Source organism: Pleuronectes platessa, chromosome 10 (assembly GCF_947347685.1).
Source record: "Pleuronectes platessa chromosome 10, fPlePla1.1, whole genome shotgun sequence".
NCBI lineage: Eukaryota > Metazoa > Chordata > Actinopteri > Pleuronectiformes > Pleuronectidae > Pleuronectes > Pleuronectes platessa.
Genome location: NC_070635.1, coordinates 16,421,619 through 16,439,596, shown reverse-complemented (window position 1 = coordinate 16,439,596; position 17,978 = coordinate 16,421,619). Strand labels below are relative to the sequence as shown.

General features: G+C 41.9%; 1 long non-coding RNA gene across 3 annotated transcripts in view; it reads right to left on the bottom strand.

The window, feature by feature from the left end:
- LOC128449823 (uncharacterized) overlaps positions 1-17,978 on the bottom strand; it is a 107,751-nt gene that overhangs the window by 32,220 nt on the left and 57,553 nt on the right. For 2 of the 3 annotated variants that reach the window (XR_008339916.1, XR_008339915.1), the window contains exon 4: positions 14,343-17,735. The exons of the other annotated variant lie outside the window; for it this stretch is intronic. This is a non-coding gene — a long non-coding RNA (uncharacterized LOC128449823). Of the gene's footprint in view, positions 1-14,342; positions 17,736-17,978 lie in introns of those variants that run through there. 3 annotated transcript variants of the gene reach the window in all.

Here is a 17,978-nt window from a genome sequence, read left to right as displayed (position 1 = left end):
TAAACACATCTATGCAGATAAAAGGACAAACCCCCACCATAACAGCCACACACATGCACACACACACTGACCCAGAAATCCCATCACTATTATGCAGAACATCAGTTAGCTGATGGTGGAGCTGATTATGCAGCTACCCTCAGCAAGCCCACAACTCCCTGGTGGATAGCTGGCTTTAAAACCCCGATCCCAAATGTCTTCTTAGCATATCAATAGAGAATTATATATTCCTAAACAGTAGGACTACCATACAGCGTTTCACAACTTCCTCGTCCCAGCATGTCACAGGGATAACCCTGTTTGGAAGAAGACAAGTTTAGGTAAACATTTCACACGTAAAGCATCAAAAGTAACTTTAAATCATCCCCCTGATAATAACATCACAGAGGTTCACCATCATGAGTTGTTTTGTTCTTTCATTAACATATTTTATAGATCAGTTTGCCAAAAAAAAGAATTACATGTAAAACGTTGTCATTCCATGGCCATGTACATTGTAATTTTTGATAAAGCAATCCACCAAACTTGTTGACATTTGGACATTTGTTTGTCAACTCCACTAACAAATGATGGAAACTCAGACACAATGAAATGGTCCAGTTTTCTACGCCCAGACTTTTGCACAAACCATATTCAATGACTGACTGGGGATAGAAGTTGTAGCAGTTTTAGATAAAGAATCTTACAGGAGTGAGCATAGGAACTTTCCAACACTTGAATGGACACATGAAACTTCTGTTGGACATGGGGGAGCCTGAGGCTCAGATGGTAGCGTGGGTCACTAATCACAGGGTCGACGGTTCAATTCTTGTCCATGTGTCTCAGTGTCCCTGGGCTATTGAAACTGGATACACTGATCTGATGGTCAGTCCAGCGCCTTGCAAAGTAGCTTCTTTGTGTGTTTGCAGTGTGTATGAATGGCCCAACGAAAGCTGTTTGAAAAAAGCACCATGTAAACTTGCAGTATAATACATACCTAACATTATGTGCAGAAAATGTTGGGTAAAGAACTAGAAGAAATAGTTTAGGATTCAATGTTGAACAATTCAGCAACTATGATGGTTTAGTTTGTTCCTCATTGCAGTGACAAAGTGTCACGCTCATGCCTCTATCTTCTGCACTGCATATTTCTGTGCTACTAAAAGAAAAATATGTATGATCCTTAATTACATCATAGCGTAAAAAGAGCTGTGAAAATTTCCGTAATACAACCTTGTTTTTACATTCAGTAACACTATAGTTTACTTCGAAAGCAAACTTTAAAACTTTTCACTCTCCATTGGCAAATCATAATTATTAAAATGTCAGTTTTCTTAGTTTGAATTTTGCTAGTTTCCTCTATCAGCTAACAAAGCAAGAGGAGTCATTAAGGCAAAATCAGAGAAGAAAATGGCCCGATGTATGAGTTGATAGTTTCACCATCAAAGACCTGACAGTCGCTTTTCGCTGCATACTGCATTCATCTTTTATTTTTTGTGTCCAAGTCAGCAGCCACACAGAACCAAACACTACAAATACCTTGGCTTGAGTGGGTCCCGCAGGACTGGCTTTATAGATTGGTGCAGTGCAGGGGTGAGTCGTGGTGACCCCGGCAAAGATTGCTTGCTAAGCAAATAAGCAAAGTAATCTGTGCCTGTGTGTGCGCGCACATATGTGTGCTCATATGTGCGTGCGAGTGTGTGCATATACGCCATATGCTTGTGTGTTTGTCTGCATATGTGCCTGAGTGTGTCTGCAAATGGTTGTGTGTCTGCGCGCACTGGTGGCCTGCTTACTCATGAGGAGCTGAGAATGTGGTGGTCCCACTAGCATGTTCATTGATAATGCCATGCATTGCCATTCTGCATGTTTTAGCTTGGTAATTGAAAGGCCATCTGTGGTCTACTGGGGAGCTTTAGTAAAGGGTAAACTACCAGGCTCATTATTTTAGGAGGATGAAGCCCTCTGAGGCCTAAACCAATTAGTTTGTGTCCAGTTTAACCTTCAGAAAACTCAATTACAGTAGATAAGGTGTTTGCATGCGCACTAATCATGGATGTTGTTTGGGGTCTTGTGCACATGCAGTAATAAAACAAAGTCAAGTTGACCTGAAGTTTTGGGCCAATAAAACCAGCCACTACTTTGTCAAACAGTGTTGTCCTCGCCACAACTTTGTCCGACAGAGCACATAGAAAAGAAAATTGCTTACACATATTGCGTGTGTGTCTGCTCTCCTGCCTTTGTAAGTCTGCCGGGTCCATAAACATGGAAACAGACATGACCTGCACGTCTCAGCAGTTTCCTGTGTAAGCTGAGCTCTCTGCGTATGTGTGTGTGTGTGTGTGTGTTCATGGTTCTCCTGTCACTCCTTAGGCCTGCAGACCAACACTTTCCACACTATTAGTGTGTCCCAGTGTCTGCGCACCAGCACACGTGTGTGTCAGCCTTTACATGTATGTGTTTTTTCATCTGTCTCCCGTCACCACCAGTCCCTCTCTGCGCCATTAGGACCTGTTAAGATCAAGGGTCATTCCTCCACGGGTCAAAGTTCACCCTCCAAAAGGGGAAAAGTCACCCGGGTCAGGTTTGCTGTGAGGTGACATTGAACAAGTACACATCTGCAGCCTGGACAACGAACACCTCTGGGAACTTGGAGAACATCCCAAGTGGCCGGCATTCAGCGTAATCAATACAAATCCATACCAGATTATACGCTGATGGCTAAACTGACATGGGAACATATTGTGATGCAGAAGTGGTAACTCAAAGAAAAAGTAACATAAAAACTAAAGAATAACATAGTAAAATCATGAAAGAACGTGGCCAAGATGAATTGAATGCCCCTTAGTGTTAGTGTTTAACATTTCTGACTTCAGCAAATCCTGTGACAGGATGCAATTTATACTATATGTCCAAACCCCTCCTCTCAAACATCAAAGATGCTTTGAATCTGTAGTTCGGTACATACTGGTGTCTTATTCCAGCTCTTCATATGTCATATAAAGAAAGAAATATACTCAAGTAAAAGTAAAACTGCTGCATTACATTTTCTACATGAGTAAATGTAAGTACTTTCTTACATATATAGTTTTAGTATTAAATGTACTTGCTGAGTGTAGCCTATCCCCTAATCCAACAGTCTGCTACATTATGAGTGTTAGCAGTGGTCTCTTTCAAATCCATTTCAGTTTTTCTTCACCATTGATGCTGCTGCTGCAGGAGGCGGGGCCTAGTCTGCTTGCCCACTCTGATTGGATCACCCGTTGTAATTTATTACGTTTAAACATGTAAAAATAATGTGAAAATGTAAAGCATTGTATTGTAAAAATGCAGTGAAGTGGATAGTACAGATATTTGCTGGTATATGTAGCGGAGTAAACGTTAAAAGAACCTGAAATTAGATCTATTAAAGTAAATGTACTTTGTTACCTCCCACCACTGCTTGAATCCATGTTCAAACCATCTGTGAAATACATTAAACTGCAGTTGCTGCATTGGCTTCTTAATATGAAGAGTCATGTTATAAGAACAATAAACTTCACAGGAAAGCCGAGCTGGCTTAGAGGTGACTAATTTAACAATGTCTTGGTTCAGTCTGGGCTGTACAGACAACTTGAAAAGGGAGGAAGTCCAAGTTCATCCTGGAATCAGGATAGGGGCTCAGACATCCGCACACAAACACACCCGCACCCTCACTGCGACACACGCGGCCCAAACAAACATCTCGCCCAAGCACCAAGTCAACCCATTCACCCAGCCTCAGCAGTTAAAAACAAAGTTTTCCCCCTGCAGCTAAACCCAGGCCTGACCATAATTGAGTCTGCCCTTTCAAGTGATTTTATTGAATTCCACTTCAGTGCTGTATTGTTTTTTTTATTTTGTTTTCTATGCTGCTGCATTCTGTTTTATTGTGTGAAGTGTTTGATAACTCGGGAGGACTAGGGGATATAAATGTCATCACGGGCCAATACATTCCTTTTCCTTGTGTTTTACTTTGAGGCATCTTGTGATGATGGATATTTTGCAATTATAGGATATGGATGCAGCCATGAGGCTTATGAAGACATCAAAATCCAGCCAGAGCAAAGCCGTGACATTAACCTGGTTAACCAAGGATTCACTCATAACCGTGAAGATTCGTGCTGTACCTCAACTAGACTATCATCAGTGGCTGTGACTGCACAGTCAGGGGTCAAGGAGTCGGTGATCACACTGGAAAGAATGTGACCCAGAGATGAGATAAAAGCTAATTGACAGTCACTGATGTGCAATAAAAAAAAAAAAAACTTGTATCTTCTGACACACATATATTTTACACACTGCAAATGGACATAAGAGCACATGCATACACAACATGACAGACTCTATATGCTATGTTTGAACCCAAATACCCAATAAACCTGGACACATGTGACTGCCCAGAGCCAAGAGGGACATTATGAAGGCTAATTTGAGGTTCTTAGTAGATGTTATCACAAGAACAAAGTAATGTAACCCAGCCGGGAAAGAGCCCAGAGCGACTGTTTTTCCTTCTCCTTTAATTTACTGGCGGGAAATGGACTTGGCCAGTTTACGCAGGAGGAATAAATAGCAATGACAATATTAACCATCAGAAAGCTTTCGATAATAAGTTGACTTCATTCTCGATTTGTCACATCGTCCGTTTTTCCTTCTATTGTCTGGCTATTGTCTGCTTATTGTTAAAAAGGTATAAAATAAATGCAGACAAATGCTGAAGCTATTGTAATAAAGCCAAACATCAGCTCTATCTCCTTAATGTGTGTGTGATTATCCCTGAAACATGCTAGATCAATTCCGCGCACATTCCTTGATAGTCCACTGGTGTTTTTCTGCCCTAAACTACTCACGTTACTGAAAAATCACTAAACCCCGAATTTACTTCCAGCCCACACAAACATAAATCCCCTAAACCCAGAGTGTGTGTGACCGAGTGCATCTGTGTGTGTGAGGGTGGATGGGTGTGCATATGCATGAATGTGTGTCCATCTTCTCCCAGGTTGCACAGGATGTGGGAGGTCAGGGGACGGGGTCAGAGGTCAGAGCCTGACTAAATAATTACCAGATACTCTTTCCGATGACACACACACACACTCGCACACACACACACAGACACACACATAAAATCAAGCACACAGCTTCACGACTATATGGGTTGTTATTTCTGAGATGTCTGGACTCTGTCTTCCTCTGTGACCCCCTAAGCTTGTGCACACACCTTCACAAACACACACACACACAAACACACACACACACACACACACACACACACACACACACAAACACACACACACACTTGAAAGTACTCCCATTCCCCGTCTGTCTCAGGGTGCTCACATACTCCCCCACCCATCGTCACACACACACACACACACACACACATATATTGTGCTCGCCTGAAAACTTGTCCCACTGACAGGCTATCAGTCAGGAAACAGAGGGGAGAAAAGGAGACAAGAGCGGGAGAGCGCGAGGGGCAGGGTGGCTAGATTTAGCCTGTCAGTCCCGAAAGGTCAAAGGTCACGCTGAAAGCCCACTGACATGTATGCACACACATGCATGCGTGCACTCACACACACACACACTCATACAACGGTGTTCATCAAAACAAGGTCAAAAGTGGAGGGCAGACAGCTGGCTAAGTTTACAGAGAAAGAGAGGGAGAGCAGACAGCTGGGCAGCTTTACTAGCGTCTGCCCTTTAAATAGAGCCTGGAAGAAAGTTTAAAGAGGGCACAAGTGAATGTTTACTGCAGGGCAAAGAGGTGCAAGCACTTATTTCAATTGTTCTGAATGAACTTAATCAGTAAATTGTTCCGAGTGCGCGTAATCAGTAACATGCAACCAAGAATTCATTGGCACATTTTAAAGGAATAACAGTAATGCAGTCTTCCTAAAGGTTCCGTTAAAGATGTCGCAGTGTAAGTGCATCACACGAACTACAAGCCTTTTTTTCTTTTGATATTTTGCCATATAACCTTGGCCCTCGTTTTCTGGAATCCATTGTAAACTGTTAAAACAGAGGGAGGAAGCAGGTGAAACAAAAACACCCCTTGTGCCAAATGCTCTGTTTTTCGCTCCATGCCACTGTGGCACAGCTTCTAATCATCCACATCAGTCTACACACGCCGATTCTCCTCCTGTCACTGCACTGGATGAAAAAAAGCCCCCCCGACCTTTTAAGTCCACGCACAGGTAATTAAAGCCTTGATGAGAGGACAGGGTCGAGGAGACCTGGACAGAAATACACGCTCATACTCAAAAGACAAATGGGTATTGCTGCACATTCAATCACACGAGCTGCACAAGTTCACAAACACAAACAATGTCGGACATTCAGACAGGTAAGGTCATACACACCGACAGCCACTTCCTCTAGACTCTCACCCACCGTATGGCCAGCAGGTCGGGTATTTGCAGCAACAAGCTCCAGCCAAATCAAATCATTTGTTTATTGTCTTTGACTCCTGGGGAATGTGACCATGAAAGGAGAGGGAACAAAGTTGAGGTCAGGCGGAGAGAGGACGGGGCAACGGGGTCGTGCAGTGGTTAGCAGTGGCGCCTCACAGCAAGGTTCCTGGTTTGAATCCCAATTGGGCCAGTGTCTTTCTGTGTGGAGTTGGCATGTTCTCCCATTGTCTGCCTGGGTCTTCTCTGGGTACGCTGGCTTCCTCTCACAGGCCAAAGACATGCAGATTGGGGTTAATGGAAGACTCTACCTGTCCAAAAATAATTGAATCTATTGCGGTAACAGGGGTGCACGTGCACGCTCATGAAGGTGACTTTCTGGTGCAATAGATTCTGAGTGACAGGTACACCGACTAACAATTGAAAGATAAGTTCGCAAAAGAAAGAAATAACTGAATTGCATGACACAACTGCAGCTGATACTATGAGGTCTTACTGTCTGCCTGGAGAGTAACAGAATTATTAATTATAGTGCAAATATGTAGTAATAGCACTGCTCACACTTAGTTCGATATCTCGTGTATTATATGAAGAGCAAAGAAAATAGTTTCAGATAAATAAGAACACATTGAAATCATCATGGATCATTTAGGATTAATTGGAAACACTTCTTTATGTGTGAACGTGAGCATGAATGTTTGTTTGTCTCTGTAGGTTGGCGACAGGTCCAGAGTGGACCGCGCCTCTTGCCCACTGGCCAATGGGATTATCCCCTTCCTTTAATAACCTCAAAGTATAAGCAGTAGATGTGGATGTGTCTGATAGTGATGGGGGTAAAACCAGTGGCCCCTCCTCAGCATATCATTCACATCCAAATATAAAAACCCGACACTCAAGGATAAGGATTTCATTGTCACTCTGGTGGTTGTACTGTGCCATGCCTCCTTTCTTTTCAGTTGGAGTCTGTCATTGGACTCTCTTTAGGTGGTGTCCTTTACCAGTGATGTTGAATATCTGGGGCTTATGTGATGGTTCCCAGATCTGCATCTGCTGACAGAGATTCTAGAAAGGAATTACCTGGCACAAAACATGTTTGTCTTGTAGGCCTCTTTGCATTTGTTTATTTTTCTCAGTAGGTTTTCATTTCATGGAGTAGAGCTTTTACCTGCAGGGACCTCACATGAGGCCCTCAAGCCCCTAAATAATGGGAGCATTCGGTGAAATACAAAAGCCAGACTGAACAACATGGGTGGTCAAGGTAGAGCAGCCAGCTGGGGCTAAAAGGAGGAGCGGAGGACAAAAAGAACCGAGTGGAGCATGTGGTCAACACAGCAGGAAACCCAGTGGTCATTTCACCCATGGACACACACACACACACACACACACAAACAAACACACACACACACGTCAATTGATATTCATACTGATAAAGTGAAAGATGCATGGTTAGCCAAACATGAAGACAAATGGCGGGACAGCTCAGAGAGCCAGATGAACACATACGGATGCGTGCAAGGCGACAGCGGCACGCAGAGACAAACTGGTAAACCTGATGGAACAGGTCGAGTATTGCCTTGCCTGTGGGGATGACCAACTGATAAGCCCGGACACACAGTGATCCGTCTCATTAATGTTGTCCTACCTGGGTCATAGAAATCAGCCCAACTCATGTAAGAGTAATGCTCTGCTTGCGATTCTATATTATCATCTCATCTCCCAGGCCACCATTGATCATGTGGGTGTCCAGGACGGGTGAATAATAACAGAAGGTTTGTGTGTTTAAAAATTCAGCGAAACACACACTATATAAAAGTCAACACCTTTGATGCAATATAGGGAAAGCGTAGTGAGGCAGTGCTGGGGTTAATATTTCATTTGCAAGATCATTTATATTTTTTATAAGGCGGTGTCAACTACACTACTAAAACCATCCATCTTTACAAGAAATTTCATCTCACACTCAGCCTTTGTCAGAGGTCTGTGTGGGACTGTATCCAGTGGTGTGCCTGCCTGCCTGCATCTCAAGATCTAATAAAACTCAGCCCCGTCCCACAGGACATATAAGACACATATTGCCCTTATGGATCTTTTTAATCCCCCAAAAATGCAATTACAGCATCTCAGCTGTTTACTGACCAATGTTTTGAAGATCTATCAGAGGCCCATAAAAATGATTATGCATCCTGTCCTCGTTTATTCGATAGCGTGTATGTGCTTTGCATTAGCGATAGAATCAACCCAGATGTTAGAATATCAGATTTAGGTTTACTGTTATTTTTTTTTAATTAAACCAGCAGTGAGCGAATCAGCTTTGGGATTGTAACATTTGTGGAAAACAATGCATTATTAGTTCAATTCATTATTGTAATAACTAACGCGGTGCCCAATCTAACCGTGCCTGTCCGGAATGGGCTGTTTGCTTGGCCTGGGTTGATGCCGGTTGCAGTTTTCTTTCTGAACCTCTAGAAGGGATTTGCAGTAATTGAGCCGTGGCGAGTGAAGACCGGCTGCTTCACCGCCGCGGCTGCATGAAGAGCTGTTCACCTGTTTATTCAAAGTTCAGTGAAACTTGACTGCACTTCCTTTGGCCCGTAACAATTCACATGCCAGGTGTGAGAGATAAGGACAGATAGAGGTTTCTGGAATTATTTGACTCACAGATGTAAGTCGGAGTATGACTTACACCTTTGCATTCACAGGGTTACTAACATAAAGCAAATGTCTGTGTACAGTTGATAGAGTGGCTGTTAAAGACAAAAAGTCAAATTTCCCTTACTCTGTGTAATGAAGTGTTGTGCGTTCTTCTCAAACCACTTAAATTGGACCATGTCTTCAAGTGTATTCATCCATTGTGTCTATTTATGGCTGTGTGTCTGCAAATGCATCCATAACAATAGAATAGTTTTAAAAATGATTGCTAGTTTGCATATGTACTAAACATCAGAATAGTCTCAGTGTACTTGCGTGTGTGTAACGGCTTCACAGTCTTTCATATTTCACACAACACTGCTGCTGTGATATATTTTCACACAACAGCACCATCTAAAAAGAAAACAAAATATGAAAACTACAGCACCAGAGCAAAATGGCCACAAGAAATGAAGAACTTTATTATGGCCACTGGCTAGAACTCTGCTCTCTGTGTATTGATGTTCATCTGAGACAGACTACAATAGCGCATTGCTGCAACGTGGTGTTACAATCCAATCTGATGGCAGTGAAAACTTCACCCAACCACACTGGGAGGGGAGAGATTGCATGCATCTCTTGCTAAATAAGGCGACGGGAAACGCCACATTGCACAATGGCTGTGTTGTATTATTAGGCCCTCAGAGGAAGCTCCAATTGTCGGATCAGACCCCCCCCCTCCCCCCTCCCAAAAAAGTTAAGTGAGTCTGGGAAAATATCAGCTTCCTGCCCATGTCTTCAGGGTTTAGCCCGAGCATTTGCCTCTGCCTTTCTCACTGGTTCATACAGTTTCTGACCCCCCCCCCCCCCTCCCTCTGACTTCACAGTTATTTGGCTGACTCCTTGTTTACCCAGATCAAGCTTGTCAGGGAAAACCAAGTGAATCAAAAAAACACACACACGCACAAACAGACACACAGCGATCAAAATTAGCTGGCATCAAGGCACCACAGCACATCGGTGCTAGAACTGAATCAGTACCTGATTCTCACCGCAGATTATTGCTGTAATTTATGCTGACATAAATAAATCATTCAAACCTGGGTCTGTGTGTGTGCGTGGGAGATGAGATGCAGAGAAGATGAGGAGGGCTGGAAAGAAATGAGACACAGTATTTCATGTATTGTTATTATTACTGTTATTATTATTTGCTCTAATGGTCGGATCTGGTTTCCCGTGAGCTCTTCTAAGCCTCCGAAGCTCGGCGGAGGCAGCAGGCTCTCAAAAAAACTGAGAGCAAGACGGGACATGTCCTTCCAGCTTATCTGGTCGGTAGCCAGTGTGTATCTCCCCGGGGCAGCACACACTGTCTGTCTGACCTCAACTGAACTCAGCTCAGCTGCAACAGTCGACTCCATGCTGATGATGTGGAGCTGGGAGAGAGGGGGTTTGAAGCTGAAGAGAGCGGTGGAGGGAGGAGACCAGAGGGAGGGAGAGCAACGAGAGAACTTTACATGTTCCTGGCAAAGAAGCAAAGCCCAAGTCATCCCTTGCATCAAATTGCTGCCCCATTAAATTACTGGGCTGATTTAATATTCAAAACCCAGTAAAAACCATGTGCGTTTCATCTGCCTCATATTCAGCATGATGTAAAAATGAAGTTCCAGAGAATACTTGATTGAAAATGCATACTGGCGAAATGTATTAACTAAATTATGGGTGAAACAGACACATTGTAACTTAGTTACTCTTTAACTGCAATAATATGCTTACTGGAACACAATACAATAAAAACTTCTCATTTGAATACACTAACTAGGTTAACTAACAACTGCCAAGTCCAAACAGTCCCCGTAAATTCAATCAAGCTGCACCAAAGTTCACATACTCAGATATCCGTTCCTCAAATGTGCCTGATTTAGATTTTTTCTCCAAGATCCATGAATTATTTCCTGGGAAACTGGTGAAAATGTTGAAAAAAAAATCTACCCCCCTTATCTGGATCCGCACCAAAATTGAATGGGTTCATCTCTGACTCCTCTCGCATCCTTCCACAGAGTTTCATGGAAATCTTTACAGTTGTTTTGTCTAATTTTGCAGACAAACAAATGGACTGGTGAAAACATAACCATCTTCGTGGACTTAAATCTGAAGATATCTATTCATTTAAAGAAGAATTTAAATCTTATTTGTATATTTACAGTTCCTAAAGTGTATTATTTAAAGCATATTCACCTTGTTTTTTCATAATGTGAGAGATGAGAACTACAGTACACAGACAATTAAATGTTTCTACTTGGTTTTATTTCTGTTATAGAACTCCTGTCTTGTCTTTCTTGTACTCCGTCAATCACCATGAGTTGTGTTCCTTCGGCCAGAGGTGTCCCATTAAACTTTTACTGTTGTCCAACAGCTCGTCTCACTCAGTTTCATGGGATGTTTTACTAAGTTCTACCACTCAGCTGCTCATCTTCAGGGGTTAGACAACCTCCTCATGTGAGTGTGTCTGACACAATCCAACGCAGGACCAAGTTTTGTCGAGTTTCAAACCCCAGGCTGTTGCAAAGTAAGAAAACAAAGCATTTTAATCAATTAACAAAAAAGACACCTTTTTAATCCCTTAGAATGTTCAGAGGTAGAACCGGCAGCTCTGGAGTGACTCATTGGTACTAGTCAAGTGTGTCACTTGACGCTGGCGGCGACAGGAACTCCAGCCACTTGACTCCAGGAGCAGGGCAGATGCTAAAAATATTATTATTATTACTATCAACAAGCAGACTTGGAAAAACACATCTGGCCGTATTACTAACAGATGGACAAACGACAAACATCATAACTTCTCCACATCTGGATGCACTATCTGTTGTTAGATCTAGTATTCGTGAGTCTAGATTGTTTTTAATTTTAATCAATCTTGTTTTTTGTTCATTTTTTTTGCCAACTCTTCTCTCTGTCAAAGAGGAACCAACATTCTAGTCTTTTTGTAACCAAAACCAAAAGTCAAACATCATCCATATGAGAGGAACTAATAAGTCGAGAAAGATTAAACATTTTTAAATCCAACACTCACTCACTCTTGTAATATAATATAATATAATATAACATTTAGTGGTTGTTCTTCGTTCCAGGGACATTTAATTGCTTGGTAGCAGTTGGCATTGTTCAGTTATATTTTTGAGGTCTGCTTTTTGTTGGGTGTACTGATATTGTCTGTGGTTATGTCAGTCGGCAAGTTTTTTGCACCCACCAGGAAAAACCATAATAAAACTATTTCTAAAAATCAAAATATATCTTAAAGGGCCCATATTGTGTAAAATACATTTTCTGGGCTTTAGTAGTGACCCTCAAAGTATGAAAACAGTCACTCCGCAGACTTTTTCACGCAGTTCATTCTAAGAAATGTCTTATTGAAACATTGTTTTTCTTACTTCCTCCCTCGAATGAGTCATATGGGTTTGCACTCGTCTCTCAGTCCCACCCAACCGGGACCAATCCATTCTCCGAACCCACTACCCCCGCTCCCCGTCACCTCCACCACCACAAACTCCATATTGTAACTCAGGACGTTACTCCATCATTTGCCAACTGTCCTGCTAAAACTTGAACAAACATGAGGACGGTGTAACTTACCGTTCAGAAAAATCCTGTTGTAACCGAGTGTAGATATGTGGCTGATCTTCTATAGATGTATCCAAACGTAACAATGTGTTTACAGCCAGGGGTCGTCAAATGTGCCAGGTGATAGACCTGGTCGCATGTCACAAAGTGCAGTCAGCCAATGAGAGGAGGGGCTCAAGAGGCCGGGCGAAAACAGCCCGTTCTGTCTGCAGCTCCAGAGAGAGACAGAAGAGAGGACATGGAAATACACATTGCAGTATTTTTTTCGACTTTAAACCACTGATATATCTTCTCAGGGTTATCAATTCCTCAAATTAAATCCCAGGAAAGATGTAAAATGTGGAGCCTTTCAGATAAAACAGACTGAGAGACACAGAAAAGGCAATACAAGAGAAATGCATGCAAGAAAATGGAAACATTGAGTTGAGATCCATTGTTGCTTATGGGAGTGGGGAGTAGAGAATGAAAAGAGGGAAGAACAGGAAGGGGAAAATGAAAGAGAGGGGAGAAGATAAGGAAAGAAGAAAAGGAGAGTGGGTGTTCATAAGTCAAAGATGCAGTGAGGGAAATGATGGAGCTGGCACCAGGGATTAAAGGTAGAGGAAGGGAGTGATGAGTTTGGAGGAAGAGTTCAGCAAAGGCCTTGGATCCAATCAAAAGACTGTTTTTGATTATGTTTTTCATTTCACCTTAAATAATGTTTCAATAGTCACTTCCTCATAGCCGAGCACTAACCTTGGTCTTTGAATGGGGACTCGTTTGGAGCAACACACTTCTCCGTGGCCTCGGACGAACTGCTTGAGCTCAGTGCAGCTGCAGCTTGGGCAGCCGAGCTTTGTGGGATTAGCTAACCTTGGTTCGCTCTGGCAACCGCATGACGAATTATTCTGTCTTTTCCGAGATGTAGTTTAGAGCAGAAAAACCTGATTGTTTAAGATTGCCTGAGATATTTTAACCCCAAAGGTGACTGAGCAGAACTGGGTCTGATTGCATGAATGGAAAAAAGTCAAATTATTTATGAAATGACTGATATGATCTTTAAACTGGAAAAAGCTAAGAGAATTTGTGTTGTTGTAGGGACAATAATCTTTAACCATAACTACTACAGGTGTGCTGATCTGACAAATTACGCAATACATGTCATGGTGTGTGTGTGTGTGTGTGTGCGTGCGTGTACTTGTACAGTTGTCTTTGTGAGGACCAGACCATCATTTTGAGCCCAGACATTTTAGCCGGACCTCACTTTCTGGTGATGGTTAAGGTTAATGTTAGGGACAAGGGAATCGGTTATGCCAATGAATGTCTTTACTAAGGTGCAAAATACAAGTTGATGTTATGGGATATATATCATAAATCGTTAAATGTTACAGGGAAGGCGTGCTTTTCAGATAAGGTTTGGAAGATGTTAGATATAGATGATGTTAAGGTTAGGGTAAGTGCTAGAGTTAGGAAAGTCGTAACTTTTGTTAAGGTTACAGGAAGTCTGCAAGAAATCAATGTAATGTTCTCTGAAGTCGTGAAGACACAACTGTGTGTTTGTGTGTGTGCCCATGTGTGTGTGTGTTTGTGTGTTTGATTTCAGTTGTTATTGAAATCCACGGTTAGTACCAGCACTGTGGATATAGGGAGGAGGGATGGAGACAGGGTACAGTATGGTATTTTATTTACATCACTTGTATCCACATGAGATACATATTCAAACCTTGAAAATGCTCATGAAATTTTTATTTTTCAGAATAAAGAACAACATACTTTGAGAGCTCATTGATGGTTTTGGAAATAATTCTCTTTCCAAGCTTGAAATCATGCTATGGGACAATGCTGGAAAAAACCAAGTGTCATAAATATATGATACATTACTGCAACAAATTATAACTCGAATTTTAGCTTGGTAGACACAAATTCTCAGAAGGAATGAAATATTGACTACGATCGATACAGAGGAGTTGTGAGTGGTCCAAAAAAATGTAAAAAAGTTTACAAACTGCATAAGGTCTCAGTGGTAGTGGTGTTTACGAGAAGCGAGCGAGAAGAACTTGCAACAACAAACAGTGCACCACATACAGTAGTGTGCGGTCTCACTTCGGTACAAGCACATACAGAAGTGTCTCACAAGCACAGATGGTCACATCAAAGGCAGAAACTGGAACAACAAGCAAATGTGCTAAATCCCTCTGAGACAAACGTATTGTTCCCGTTAAAAAAATACTCAACGGTGACTTAGTGTAAACATTTTCTATGAAGACACAAAAAAACATGCATAACTTTCTCTCACCAAAAACAAACACAGTGTGAAGCGTCTCAAAAGCAAAAACTCGTAAATACAAATGAAGCGTCCAACAAGTGCATAACAAAACCTGCATGTGTGGAGCCCTCCACAGGCTCATACATATATGCATAAAGGTTCTCACATGCACACACGTGCAGAGCCGCTGTCTGCCTCCCGCGTGTGGGGTGTACGTGACGCATAGGAAAAGTCATTAGACCCGCACTTCCTCTCCAAACACAAGAGAAACAAGAAAAGCCCGTCTTACATGAAACACACAGGAAATGTGTGGGTGACTGTCTGTATATAATGTGCGTCTGCGTTAGTTTGTGTGTTTGTCAGTGCATGTGTGCGCGAGCGTTTCCCAGTCTGAAGTTGAGCCCCCAGGGCTGGTGACCAAGATCTTGTAATTGCTTGCCTTTGATTGCTTTCATTGAGCAGACTACAGAAACACTTACAGCTCATTAAAACACGCAGCCGAGGCCTGACTTGCTCAGCAGACAAAGTTGAATACCGTGTTCATGTGGGTTCAGCATTAGTCCTACAGCTCAGCCCCTATTTCCCTTATTTTAACTTATCTGAGTTGTGTTAAACTCAGATTCTTTATCTAATCAAATACTTATTTTTATAATAATCATCATTATCAATGGTGCACAGACATTACAACATTCATTTAAAGTGTCACAAATGTACAGTTTTTGAGATTAAGCATTCCTGATTCAAATTAAAATCATGGCAACATTTTTGGCTGATCATCCCAAATGTTTACAAACTTTAAAATAATGTCTTCTTCTAAACAACAGATTTCACAAGTTTCATTTCTCCCTTTACATAAGAAAAGGAGCAGTTAGTGCTTCTGCTTTTTAATGGTAATAATTCTGTAAGTAAGCAGCTGACATGTAACCGTGAGAAACCGTGTGTGTGTTTCTCTTCCATCATCCTAAAAGGTTAGATTTTGCATATCGTGCTAACCAACACTTCCTTGTCCTTCAGAGTGTGCAAAGGTACACGCATGTTTATCTGCACCGTACTTAGTAAACATCAACAGTCTGTGGTGTGTGTGTGGGTGTGTGTTCAGGCATGTGTGTGGTTTTGCTGCCTCTTTGGGAAATTCTTCTGAGGTTCTTGTTCAGATTAGTGATACGGTTTTGATTAGGTGTGTTCTCCTGCAAATTGTTGCAAAGTCAGTTAGAATAAATGAGCCGCTGCTTCAGTTTGAAAATGAGTGCAGAAAGGAGGAAAGGAAGAATATAGCAGTGCAATAGGAGCTCATAGATATGTGACACAAAAAGACACAAGGATGCAAAGGCTGAATTCTGGGGTTTGGACATCTGCTGAAGCCTTGGGAAACTCAAATCACTTCATGGCTGAAGGTGGAAGTCTTTCCTGCCAGCACTTAATCATGGCAGCACATACACACACACACACACACACATATACACACACACACACACACACACACACACACACACACACACGCACACACACATACACAATGTCGTGAAGACAGCACAGACAGTTGAAGGGCAGCTTGTCTGACTTCCATCGAGGAGAGTACTCCTCCTCACACACCAGTGGATTAATTTGGACATCGCGTCTCATCCATGCCCACCTCTGCCATGAACATCTGTCACCTCAGCAGGGTCCAAACTACTAATACACATGCACACACACACACATACAGACACATACACACACACGAAAACATCTTCTTCAAAACACATGGCTAAATCTGGCCTCATCTTGATGTGTTACTGTTGCAGTAACTTATCCCTGTCAGTCTGCATACACACCTGCACCTAACCAGCATTGCTAAGACTTGCACATTTGGTTTGTGTCATATAATAACATTTAAGTCCTGTTGATCCTCATGCAGTAAGAAGCTGTTTTCTGTTGAAAGAACTGAGGCACGCAAAGTAAAACTTTCTTCTGTGCTGAGAGCAAACAGTCAATCAGGTGCTTGTTATTGGCACATGACAAGAGAGGAAGGTCTGTGCCGGTAAGGCTCACCTCTGAATATTCACATGCAGAGTTGGAAATCCCCCCCGACAGCAGACTCACTAAAACATGCAGGTGCTACAAACTGTAATCTAGCGTTTGAGCTTTAGGGCGAGCACTGCACTGTTCAAAGGGAAGGTTTGTGTGTGTGTGTGTGTGTGTGTGTGTGTGTGTGTGTTCGCCCCTTTGATTCTTGCATATATTGCTATCTACTATTTGCTGTGTTGCAGTTTCTTTCTGTTCAATCACCTTAAATTCAACCTTTCTCCGAATACTTTTTCAGAAAAATGTACAACACGTGATCCAAAACACTTGTATTTTTGAACTATGTCCAACCTCACACTGACATACTTTTGGTTTTGAGGTGAAGGCAGTGACACAAACAAAAAGTTTATTTGAAAGTGTTGATTAATGAAGCAGATAGAGAAACTGTGTTCAAAACTTAAACCCTTTAGAAATGTCAAAGACTTCCAACACTGTAATGTTGCATGAGCTTATGAATGATTATTTGTCAAACATGCTGACAATTCAGAGTGAGTGAGAGTCTCAAACTGTGCTCAGCTATATCATACTCACACATTGATTATTCAATTAATGACACTACTTTTTTTTCATTCTGCAAACAATGTACACTAATGATGTGATAGAACCATTTTGAACTTTCAGACAAAATATGAGTGTCTGAAAACCGCACAGGGTCAAATGCATAATGACGTGTCTGCAGAGGCAACTCACTGTTGCAATTTCCCTTCACATTTAACAGTTTCATATCTTCCTTTCCAGTATATTCAGTAGCTCTTCACCTTTGCTCCTGGTGGAGTCTGATAAAAAAAGAAAGAAACAGCTGTAAAAGATGCACTAACATTAAATGAAACCAGTGTTTTTCATTATCAGCCATTTCTCTAAAGCACGGCAAAATTACATGTATATTAGTAATTTGTGTATGTTTTTATGCATTCAGTATTACCATCTAATTACATCATTAATACAACGGCACACAGTAGCTGTAATTTAACATGTTATTAGTGTATATAGCCAGTAGGAAACACATTAGCTTAGCGCCT